This window comes from Hylobates moloch, unplaced genomic scaffold, assembly GCF_009828535.3.
Source record: "Hylobates moloch isolate HMO894 unplaced genomic scaffold, HMol_V3 SCAFFOLD_18, whole genome shotgun sequence".
In the NCBI taxonomy this organism is placed as follows: domain Eukaryota; kingdom Metazoa; phylum Chordata; class Mammalia; order Primates; family Hylobatidae; genus Hylobates; species Hylobates moloch.
The window spans coordinates 8,460,354-8,470,441 of record NW_026652293.1 but is presented as its reverse complement, the minus strand read 5'-3'; the positions used below and the strand labels follow the sequence as shown (position 1 = coordinate 8,470,441).

The 10,088-nt window shown below is 50.0% G+C and overlaps 1 protein-coding gene across 1 annotated transcript in view; it reads left to right on the top strand.

Moving 5' to 3' along the window:
• RHEX (regulator of hemoglobinization and erythroid cell expansion) overlaps window positions 1-10,088 on the top strand; it is a 919,952-nt gene that overhangs the window by 189,817 nt on the left and 720,047 nt on the right. The gene's annotated exons all lie outside the window — the stretch shown is intronic.

Sequence of the window (10,088 nt, the reverse complement as noted above, 5' to 3'; positions counted from 1 at the left end):
ACATATTTATTTAAAATTTTTACATGCCGACTATCTAACCTGTGTCCCTAAGTCTGAAAATAGTTGCTCCACCCAAGGTTTTCTTGTGATTTTGGTGCCAGGAGCACTGGCGGTAGGTTATGAGGTTTGACTTGGTTATTTATTTATTTTTTGTTGAGACGGAGTCTCCCTCTATCGCCCAGGCTGAAGTGCAGAGGCGCGATCTGGGCTTACTGCAAGCTCCGCCTCCCGGGTTCACGCCATTCTCCTGCCTTAGCCTCTCCGGGTAGCTGGGACTACAGGCGCCCGCCACCACGCCCGGCTAATTTTTTGTATTTTTGGTAGAGACGGGGTTTCACCGTAGTCTCCATCTCCTAACCTCGTGATCTACCCGCCTCGGCCTCCCAAAGTACTGGGATTACAAGCGTGAGCCACCGCGCCCGGTTTGACTTGGTTTTTGAGGACTGGAGTTGCTAGGTCCAGAATCTCCACTCTGAGTGCTCATTTAGAGTGAAATGAGAATGGCCATAGATTTTCCTTCTTGCTTTAGATGGCGGAGAGGGAACACTTCCCCTCTGGCCATCTTGATAACCTAATCCTGTGAAATGAGCATTATTCTGTCCAAGGCCACACAACTGGTAACAAAGTGGCAGGATTTAGACCCTGGTCCTGAGGAAGAGAATGGAGGACAATAGACCTGGATCCCCTTCCCTGAGGGAAACCCCTTCTGCCAGCCAGTTTAGGGCCCTGGATGGATTCCAGCTACGCTGGGGAGCCAGCCTTCCCCTCAGGCCTTCAGGAGGATGGTGCCTCCCCTGTGTATCCAGGGCATGCTGAGGATGGAGGACTCACCCCCAGTGGCTGCCCACTTTTCTACTTCCACTGATCCTTTGATTATTTTTCTAGTGTGAGTTACAGATGTCTCCATCCCTCCATGGAGCTCTTTATCTCCTTTGTGACTGGAGAGGATCCATCTTACACAGGAACCAATGTATCTCTCCCAAATTTGGAGGGCCTCAGGAGGTGGCAGCTGGTTTGGCATTCTTCCCTCCACCAGCCTCCCCTTTTGCTGTGGGTTTTCTGTGCAAATAGGATGAGGCCCAGAGATAGTTGCCCTGACTTGCTATCTCCTTTTCCCTCTGAAATCTGCTTCTATTCTTGGGGGCTTATCCAGATGATTAGGATTCTCAAAAGGAAGCATGGGTAACATAAGAGCAAGCACAGGGCCGAGTGTTGGGGGATCTGAGTTCGAGTCCTGACTCTGACACTAACCAGTTCTGTGGCCTTCTACTAATTACTTCATTCTACAAATACTGGTGCCCACTAGGTGCTAAGCCTGGGGATACAATCGTGACAAGATTCCTGCCTTTGGAATGTTCTCAGCCTAGTGAGAAATAAACAAGTAAATCCTGTACAGAGGGAGAAGGGTCCATGATGGAAGAAGAACAGATTGCCTTTTCTTTTTTTTTGAGACGGAGTTTTGCTTTTGTTGCCCAGGCTGGAGTGCTATGGTGCTATCTCGGCTCACCGCAACCTCCGCCTCCCAGGTTCAAGCGATTCTTCTGCCTCCGCCTCCCAAGTAGCTGGGATTACAGGCATGCGCCACCACGCCAGGCTAATTTTGTATTTTTAGTAGAGACAGAGTTTCTCCATGTTGGTCAGGCTGGTCTCGAACTCCTGACCTCAGGTGATCTGCCCACCTCGGCCTCTCAAAGTGTTGGGATTACAGGCGTAAAACACTGCGCCTGGCTCAAATTGTCTTTAAGATATGTATCCCAGGTGGGAGGAGGCTGGTCAGGGGCAGGTTCCTAAAGCCAGGGCTTTTTAAGTTGAGACCTGAAGGACAAGTGACAATTGGCCAGCTGAATCAACATTTCTTCATAAGATGAAAGAATTATACAGATGAGCTTAATACTTCTTTTAAGGCTTAATCTAGCTACACTCCTGTAATTTTTTCCAGGTAGCCCCAACACCCGGTGTGCTGCGAGGCACCTAAAAGGCGCTCCATAGATGCTTATGAACTGAAGGAATGGATGTGCGATGGAATCCAAAGATGAAACTAAAAGCACCTACATGTGATTGGGCCCAGTCCATTACCAGCTATCTGGCCATGGTCGGGGGGAATCATCTGCAACCTCTTGGACCTTCTCACCCCTGCTCCAGCTTCCTTTGACTACACTCTGAATTCCCATCTAGGTGAGGAGCCATGGGTGACCAAAGATCACAGCGGGCAGGCAAGGAAGACACAGAGCCAGAACAGCATGTGACTCGGAAATGATCTAAGCTGCTGAAACTCAGATCTCAAATTCCTTAAAGGAGGTCTGGTTGGTGGGAGAGCGAGAGTGCCTGACAGGGAATCCGTGTTGGTCAGGGACTCTGCCACCAGCAGTCTCGGGGAATTCCTGGGTCATGTGGTCAGATGTGTGGATGTGCTGAGATATCTGGGCTGAGCTAAGCTACTCTCAATCCTGCCTGCCCCACTATTGACTCCAGGAAGGCAGACGCCTACCCCCCATGTCCCATGGCTGATCCATGTCTGAGGGGATCATGGGGGAAAAGCTGTTTATTGGATCTACTATGTGCTGTGCTGGGAAAACAAGTGGGAACAAATGTCTGTCCTTGTCCTTACACACTTCACAATCTGTGTGTGTGTCTGTAGGGGAGTGGGGGTGGGTCCAGACTGGTAAAAGGGGATTTGAAAGCAGCTCAGAGTGTGGACTGCTGTGATGTGTCCCGGTGGGAGCAGGGTGCAGGCAGGAGCAGAGGTGAGAGGCACCAAGGCCATGCTATGGGGGTCAGGTGAGGGTTGGGAGCAGGTAAGGCAGATCTCAGATATCTCTAAGATGAGTCTTGAGTCCTGAGGATGAATTACAGCCTGTGGTATTCCCTACCTCCCCTCCAAGAGAGGGATGCAAATCCTGTTAGTCGCTGGCAAATTGGGAAGCCTAGCTCAAAGCTGCCCTCTTCTGACCAAACTAAGCCTAGCACGTTTTATGGGATGCCCAAAGCTGTGACCACAAGCAGAAGTCAGCTTAGGCAATTTGTTCCTCCAGTAAGCCGTTCGTTCGTTCATTCATTCATTCATTCATTCATTCGACAAATATGGACTGAGTAATTGCAATAACAGCTATAATAATATCTAACATTTATTAAGCCAGCCCTGGTTCTAAATTCTAAATTCTAGTACGTCTTGCCAGAAGTTTGGAGAATTTTGTGCCGCAAACACTGAAAACAGCCCTCAAACTCTCAATTACCCTGAGAAACCGAATGTTATTCACAGACCAGGCCTGGGAGGGGATGTGACTGAAGGAGAAGCTAGCTCTTCTCCCCAAGCCAAAGAGCTTGCCCTGTCTCCATCCTGGAATGGGAGAGAGAGCACACGCAGAGAGACAGGGGCGAGGTGTGCCGGGGTCCAGTTCCACTTCCACCACCAACCCACACCATGCTGTGGCCAAGGACTTTCTCTTTTAGGGGTGGTTCCTTATCTATAAAAGGAGATTTGGATAAACCAACTCTCAGTTTTGTTTCAAATCTGGTTTAACTTCTCTGCAATATCTAAGCAGGGACAAATTAGAAATCTCAAGGACTGGGCACGGTGGCTCATGCCTGTAATCTCAGCACTTTGGGAGGTCGAGGCAGGTGGATCACGAGGTCAGGAGATTGAGACCATCCTGGCTAACATGGTGAAACCCCGTCTCTACTAAAAATACAAAAAATTAGCCAGGTGTGGTGGTGGGCACCTGTAGTCCCAGCTACTCGGGAGGCTGAGGCAGGAGAATGGCATGAACCTGGGAGGCGGAGCTTGCAGTGAGCAGAGATCGCACCACTGCACTCCAGCCTGGGCAACAGAGCAAGACTCTGTCTCAAAAAAAAAAAAAAAATTAGAAATCTCAGCCACTCGCTTTCTTTTGCCACCTGGTAACTGATTCCTTCAGTACTGGACATTTAAGAGCCCCATTCCATCTCGCATCCCCAGGCTGGCATAATGTTTTTGGCTCAAGAATCTGGCAACCTGGGCTTCAGGCTCTGCTCTGCCACTAACTGACTGTGACTATAACTCAGTCTTCACCACTTCATGTATAAATAAGAATTATTCTTTTATGCAGCTAACATACTGTGTGTCAGCCACTGTTCCTTAGATTTCCTGTATTCATGAATTCAATCCTTTCTACAACTCTATGAAGTAGATACTAACCTATGATATCCCCATTGCATGTGAGGAAAGTAAGACACAGAGCAATTAAGGGCCTATGCAGGGTCACAGAGCTGTCAAGTGGTGAAGCCAGATTGCCTGGGGTCCAGTCTGGCTCCAGAAACAGCACTCTCAGCCCTCATACTTTGGCTTAGAGAGGATTCCTGACTTGCCTAGAGTGTCAAGTAGACTAAGCTGCTCTGTGTCATACTTTCCTCATCTGAAATGACTACCTCCTGGGCTTGCTGTGGGATGAAATTAGAAGTGAGGTCGTCAGACTGATGGTTTCCTACCAGTCTACCTGGGGCTTTACTGGGCTCTGGTCCTCCCAAGTCCCCTCCCCCAATTTTGGCAGAGACCCAAGAGTGTGTGTGCGTGCCTAGTGTGTGTGTGTGACAGTGAGGGGTTATCAGAGTTTCCTGAGCTCCAGCTGATCTGATTTGGGACAGAAGACAGTTAAGATAAGCTCAGAGCTAGGAAGTGGTCATTGAAACAGCCGAAGGCTGGAGCTTTGTGTTAAGGGAGGGAGGAAGGAGCTGATCTGAGAGAGAAAAGAAAGGACCTCTAAACAACTCTTAGTGCTAGATTTGAACACCTGAAGGAAGTTGTTCTGAGAGTTGGGAGGTGGAGGGGGTGGATATATGTGTAGATTTACAGTCTAGAGGGACTGGGTGCAGTGGCTCACACCTGTAATCCCAGCACTTTGGGAGGCCAAGCTGGGCGGATCACCTGAGGTCAGGAGTTCGAGACCAGCCTGGCCAACATGGTGAAACCCCCGTCTCTACTAAAAAAAACAAAAATCAGCCAGGCACCTGTAATCCCAGCTACTTGGGAGGCTAAGGCAGGAGAATTGCTTGAACCTGGGAGGCGGAGGTTGCAGTGAGCCGAGACCGCACCATTGCACTCCAGCCTGGGCAACAAGAGTGAAACTCCATCTCAATAAATAAATAAATAAATAAATAAATAAATAAATAAAGTCTAGAACTTCCAGTCAGTATTTTAGAAAGGGTCTCCTTACCCCATTGTTAGTAGCGAAACCAGAGATTTTTCTCTTTTTCTGCCCTTCACTCCTGTGTCCTTTTCCCAGTCACGGAGGATGTGTTGCTTCCATTGCTGTGGAGTTGGGAAGTGTGGATGCTGGGGAGTGGAGAGGGGAAAGCTATGCCAGCGACTGGGGAAAATTTTCATGGGATTCCTCCATGGGTCTTCAAGTACTTTCTACTGACTCACTCTATTATGTTGTAGTCACTTGAGATCCTTTGTGAATAAAGGATGAGTAAAGAAAAATGACCCCCATCTTTACAGGTGTCCACCCTTTCACACTCACTATTTTATTGATTCTTCACTGAACCTGTGAAGTCGGGGCTTCTGGTTACATGTTGGGGTACAGAAGCTGTTGATATAGATGTGGCAGGAGGTACAATGAGCCTGGGAATGGAAGTCAGGAGATGAGGTGCTATACCCAACTCTGCTGCTTGCTGGCCACATGACCTGGGACAGGTGACTTGATCTCCCAGCCCTCAGTTTCTAATTGTTCAAAGAAGACCCCAAACTTGGAGATACTTTGTAAGCTGTTAAAGACTCCCCAGCAGGTGGGGATTTGTGGTAGTGGATACTAGGCCACTTCACACTCCATTTAAATGCTGCTCCCTATGAAGGGGCTGAGGGTCTTCCTCCTGGCCCTGCCTCCACTTGGAATGAACAGGCAGGGCAGGGCATGGGAAGTGTGCCCAGGAAGGAGGTGGGAGAAAGGTCTGCCCATTGCCACCCCCCTGCCCCGTGCCTGGCTCCCACTGGCAACCTGAGCCCTTGGCCTCCCAAGCCGATCCTGGAATGCAAACCCCAAGCAAAGCACATTCTTTAGCCGGGTCACCAGCTCCTGGCCCTTGGTAAGGAAAGGCAGGAGCCAGCATTTCTCTTGGCCCCAAATAATGCTAGCACAATCTGGTACTGAGGGGCTATTACTACAAGGCTGGGTTAATCAGCTGGTTCTCACCCACAGCTCACAAAAAGCTCAGGTCTGACCTAGCACCCCTGTGAACACCCACAGTCAAGGGGAGAGGGAACTCAATCCCTAAGCAGGGGGAGTTGAAGTATTGCTTATTTCCTGGATCTGGTTCCTTGTGTCAGTTGCAGGCCATAGAGGAACTCAGAGGAAAAGGGAGCACCTTAAAGATTCCCTCAACGCTGGTGCTGCCTCTAGACTTTTTGATTTCTAGCTTTTATTCAACTCAGTTGTGTGCTACATATTTAGATATCGCATGCCAGGCACTCTGTGTGATGCCCTGGGCCTGTAAGAGTTAATAATATCATTACAGTCCTGAGAAGTACTTTAAAAGTTTTGTGTGCATGGGGATGAGGTGGGGTGGGGAGACAGTGGATTCGCCAGGTACACCATTGAGGGGGCATTCCGGGCAGAGGGGACAGGCTGCTCAGGACAGGGAGTCGAGGAGCAGCTGGACACATTCAGGGAGCACTGGGCAGAGGTAAGAAGGGGAAGTGGGAAGGGTGGGACTTCATGAAGATCCTTAGAGGGAGGCTGCTTATGCTCCACAAGGATATGGTCGGATCTGTAGACAAGAAGAACAGAGGGAGTTTAGCAGCCATGTGGAGGGTGTCTGGTGGGGAGCCTGAAGATAGGGGAAATGGAGCTGGGAGGCTACTGAAACTGTCCTCTCAAGGGACGACGATGGTCTGGACTAAGCTAGTGGCTGTGTGAGGGAGAGAGGAGTGAAGATAACGAGGTCACCTGCCACCCAGAGTTGAGCTGGCTGCCCCGAGGCACTGGGAGCGAAGGTCTGGGGTGGATTAAGATGAAGTTGGAAGGGAAGCTCCAGTCCAGTCTCCTTTTACAGATGGAACAGGGGAACCTGGGAAAGGGATTTGTAAATTACTATTCCCTTACGAATGTTTGGTGTTGAGACTATGAATTGCTAGGCTGTGATTAGGACCAAGGCCCATTTTCTGTTGAATGGCAGGCAGAGTGCCCCGAGGTCCTGTGTCGTCCTTCAGGTAAGGAGGGTAGGGTGGGCCACCATGAGATGGTGCATGGGGCCATGGAGGTTCCCAGCCCTGGTGGCACAGCCATGTGCTCCCTCCCAAGGCTGAGCAGGGGAAGAGCCCCGACAGCCCAGTGAGAAGCCAAGCAGAGCAGAAGGCCAGCAGCTGGCAGCCTGAAGCTCCTTCCTGTCCCACTGTCCATGCTGCAGGCACGCTGAAGGGCGAAGGATAGATTTCTCCCCAACCACCTGGAAACCCATCAACTCTGAAATGTCACTTCAGGCACCAAGTGTTCAGATGAGTCTCTGGCCTCCAGCTCTCATCCCATGGACCCTCCTAGTCATCTGTTTCCTTTTTGGAGGGGGGCAGTGGCTGAGGGATTATGCATGAAAAAAACAAACTGTCTCAAGAGCCGGGAGAGTCCAGTCTGGATAAATTAGGAACTGGGACTTCCCCTCACTAGGATCTTTCCCAGTTCTTCCCTTCAGGGAGCCATCCAGTCAGTTACTCAACACAGGTTTATCAAGTGCTGGTTCTGTGCCAGGCACAGGAGGTGCTAAGCATGGGAGGGTAAGTGAGGAAGACCAGGTTCCCTGCTTCGTGGAGCTCAGGAGCTCTTGTGGAAGTCATAGGACTTCTTGGGTCTCCATTTCCTCACCTGTAAAACACCTCACCATCTTTAGAAGGGTGCAAAAGATTCCCCTAGCCATGATGGCAAACTGCAGCTTGGGGTTCCGGAGGGAGAGGTGAGGCCTGGGTAACGTTGCAGCTACTCACCCCCAAATTAAAGGACTCTGAGCCTGGATGCCTGCCCAGAATGTGAGTCTGGGAATGTGAGTGTGTGAGTGTAAGAGCAAAAATATGTGCATGAACATGTGTGTAGAAGCGCATATGGGTGTGTATGTGAACGTGTAAGTGTAAGGTGTGTTATTTGAGGCGTACAAATGAGGATAAGTGTGTAAGGCATGTGTGGATTCGAGGGGTAAGAATACAAAGTGAGTGTGATGCATGAATGTGAGGTGTGTGTGTGAGCATGAATCATCCTGTGAACGTAAATATGTGAGTGTTTACATAAGGTGAGTGTGTAAGAGTGGGCGGTTTGTGGTATAAGCGTATTTGTGAGATGTGTGAGAGCGTGTGTGAGCATGAGTGAATGTGCAAGCATGAGAGTGAGAAAGAAGGGGGAGAGTGTGGAGAGAGAGAGTGTGTGTGTGTGTGTGTGTGTGTGTGTGTGTGTGTGTGTGTGTTGGGGCGGGCGGGTCCAGGGTGTGCTGGCTGGAGTTGCAGGAAGCTCATCTGGTATGAAATAGCAGCTGCACAGGATCTGCAAAGAGCTCACTCTTGGAAAGAAGTACACTTTGCCCTCTGTGCTGCGATGGTGGGTTCTTGGCGCTCTGCTTTGTGGAGGGGACAGGCTGTTCAGGACAGGGAGTTGAGGAGCAGCTGGACGCATTCAGGGAGCACCGAGCAGAGGTAAGAAGGGGAGGTGGGAAGGGTGGGACTTCATGAAGATCCTTAGAGGGAGGCTGCTTACGCTCCACAAGGATATGGTCGGATCTGTAGACAGGGCCTCTGGGGGTTCTTTGAGCCAAGTACCTGCCTGGGGAGCTCAAAATGAACTGGAATATTCGGGAAACAGCCCATAATTAAACCACTAAAATAAAAAGGATCATACCATGGGGGAGCACGCAAACTCTAAAGACATTTTGCAGCTAACTGGCCCTTCCCCTTCCCCCAGGGATTGTCTCTGCCTCCTCTGTCACCACTTGCCCTGTGGGTAGAGAGGGGTGAGGTCTGAGAGGAACAGCCAGAACAGCTCCATCACACTTAGGCTGACCTGCCAAGTCAAGGTTTGCACAGACTCCAACACGCCTTCTGAAGTCTTTTCACAACACTCCCCCAAAGGCCCCTTTGCTCAGTGTGCTTGGCACCTCAAGTCTCCCTCCCCTGCAGGCCCAGTTATAACAGTGGGCTCCTGTAGGGAGCCTTCCCAGAGGCGCTCAGTCCCTGGGGGGCTCTTGCTCTTCCCGTCTTGCTCATCCATCCATTACATTGAGTTTTGAGTTGAATTACACCCCCCAAAAGATACGTTGACGTTTTAACCCCTGGTACCTGTGCATGTGACTTTATTTGGAAACAGGGTCTTTGCAGACATAGTCGAGTTCAAATGAGGTCATACTGGATTAGGACAGGCCTTAATCCAATGACTGGTGTCCTTTTAAGGTCATGTGAAGATGGAGGCAGAGATTGGATTTATGCCGCCATAAACCAAGCAACACCAAAGATTACCAGCAAATACCAGGAGCTAGGAGGAAGCGCAGAAGAATCCTGCGCTCCCCACCTGACCCCAAGAGCGTTCCAAGAGAGCACAGCCCTTCTGACACCTTGGCTTCAGACTTCTAGCCACCAGAATTGTGACACAATCCCTTTCTGTTTTAAGTCACCTACTTGTGGTATTTTTGTTAGAGCAGGCCTAGGGAACTAATACATATGGTCATTTTGATCCGCCCAGCTTGCCTAGGTCCTTCTGTGTGCCCTCCTCATCAGCTCTCGCCTGGGTCCTGCCTTGTGTACTTCTGCAGGTGTTTTATCCTGACATGAAGCTCCTGCCCTCACTCATGTTTGATCTCACTCAGACTACAACTTGAGTTCTCTCTCGAGCTGGAGGCCTTTGGCTCAAAGCTTTCGGCATGTTCTGTAGGTCACACGGTGGCATGGATGGATACACTGACCTCCCTTGCTAGTCCCCTTACTATAGAGCTTAGAGACAGCAGCAGGTGATGGGGGAGGGACGCTGTACACCAAGCTGGGTTAGATTTTCATTCCTATCACTTATTAGCTGTGCCAACTAGGTTAGTCACAGGATTCCCAGTTCTCAGTTTCTTCTTCTGTAAATTGGGGATTGGAAAAGGCTAAC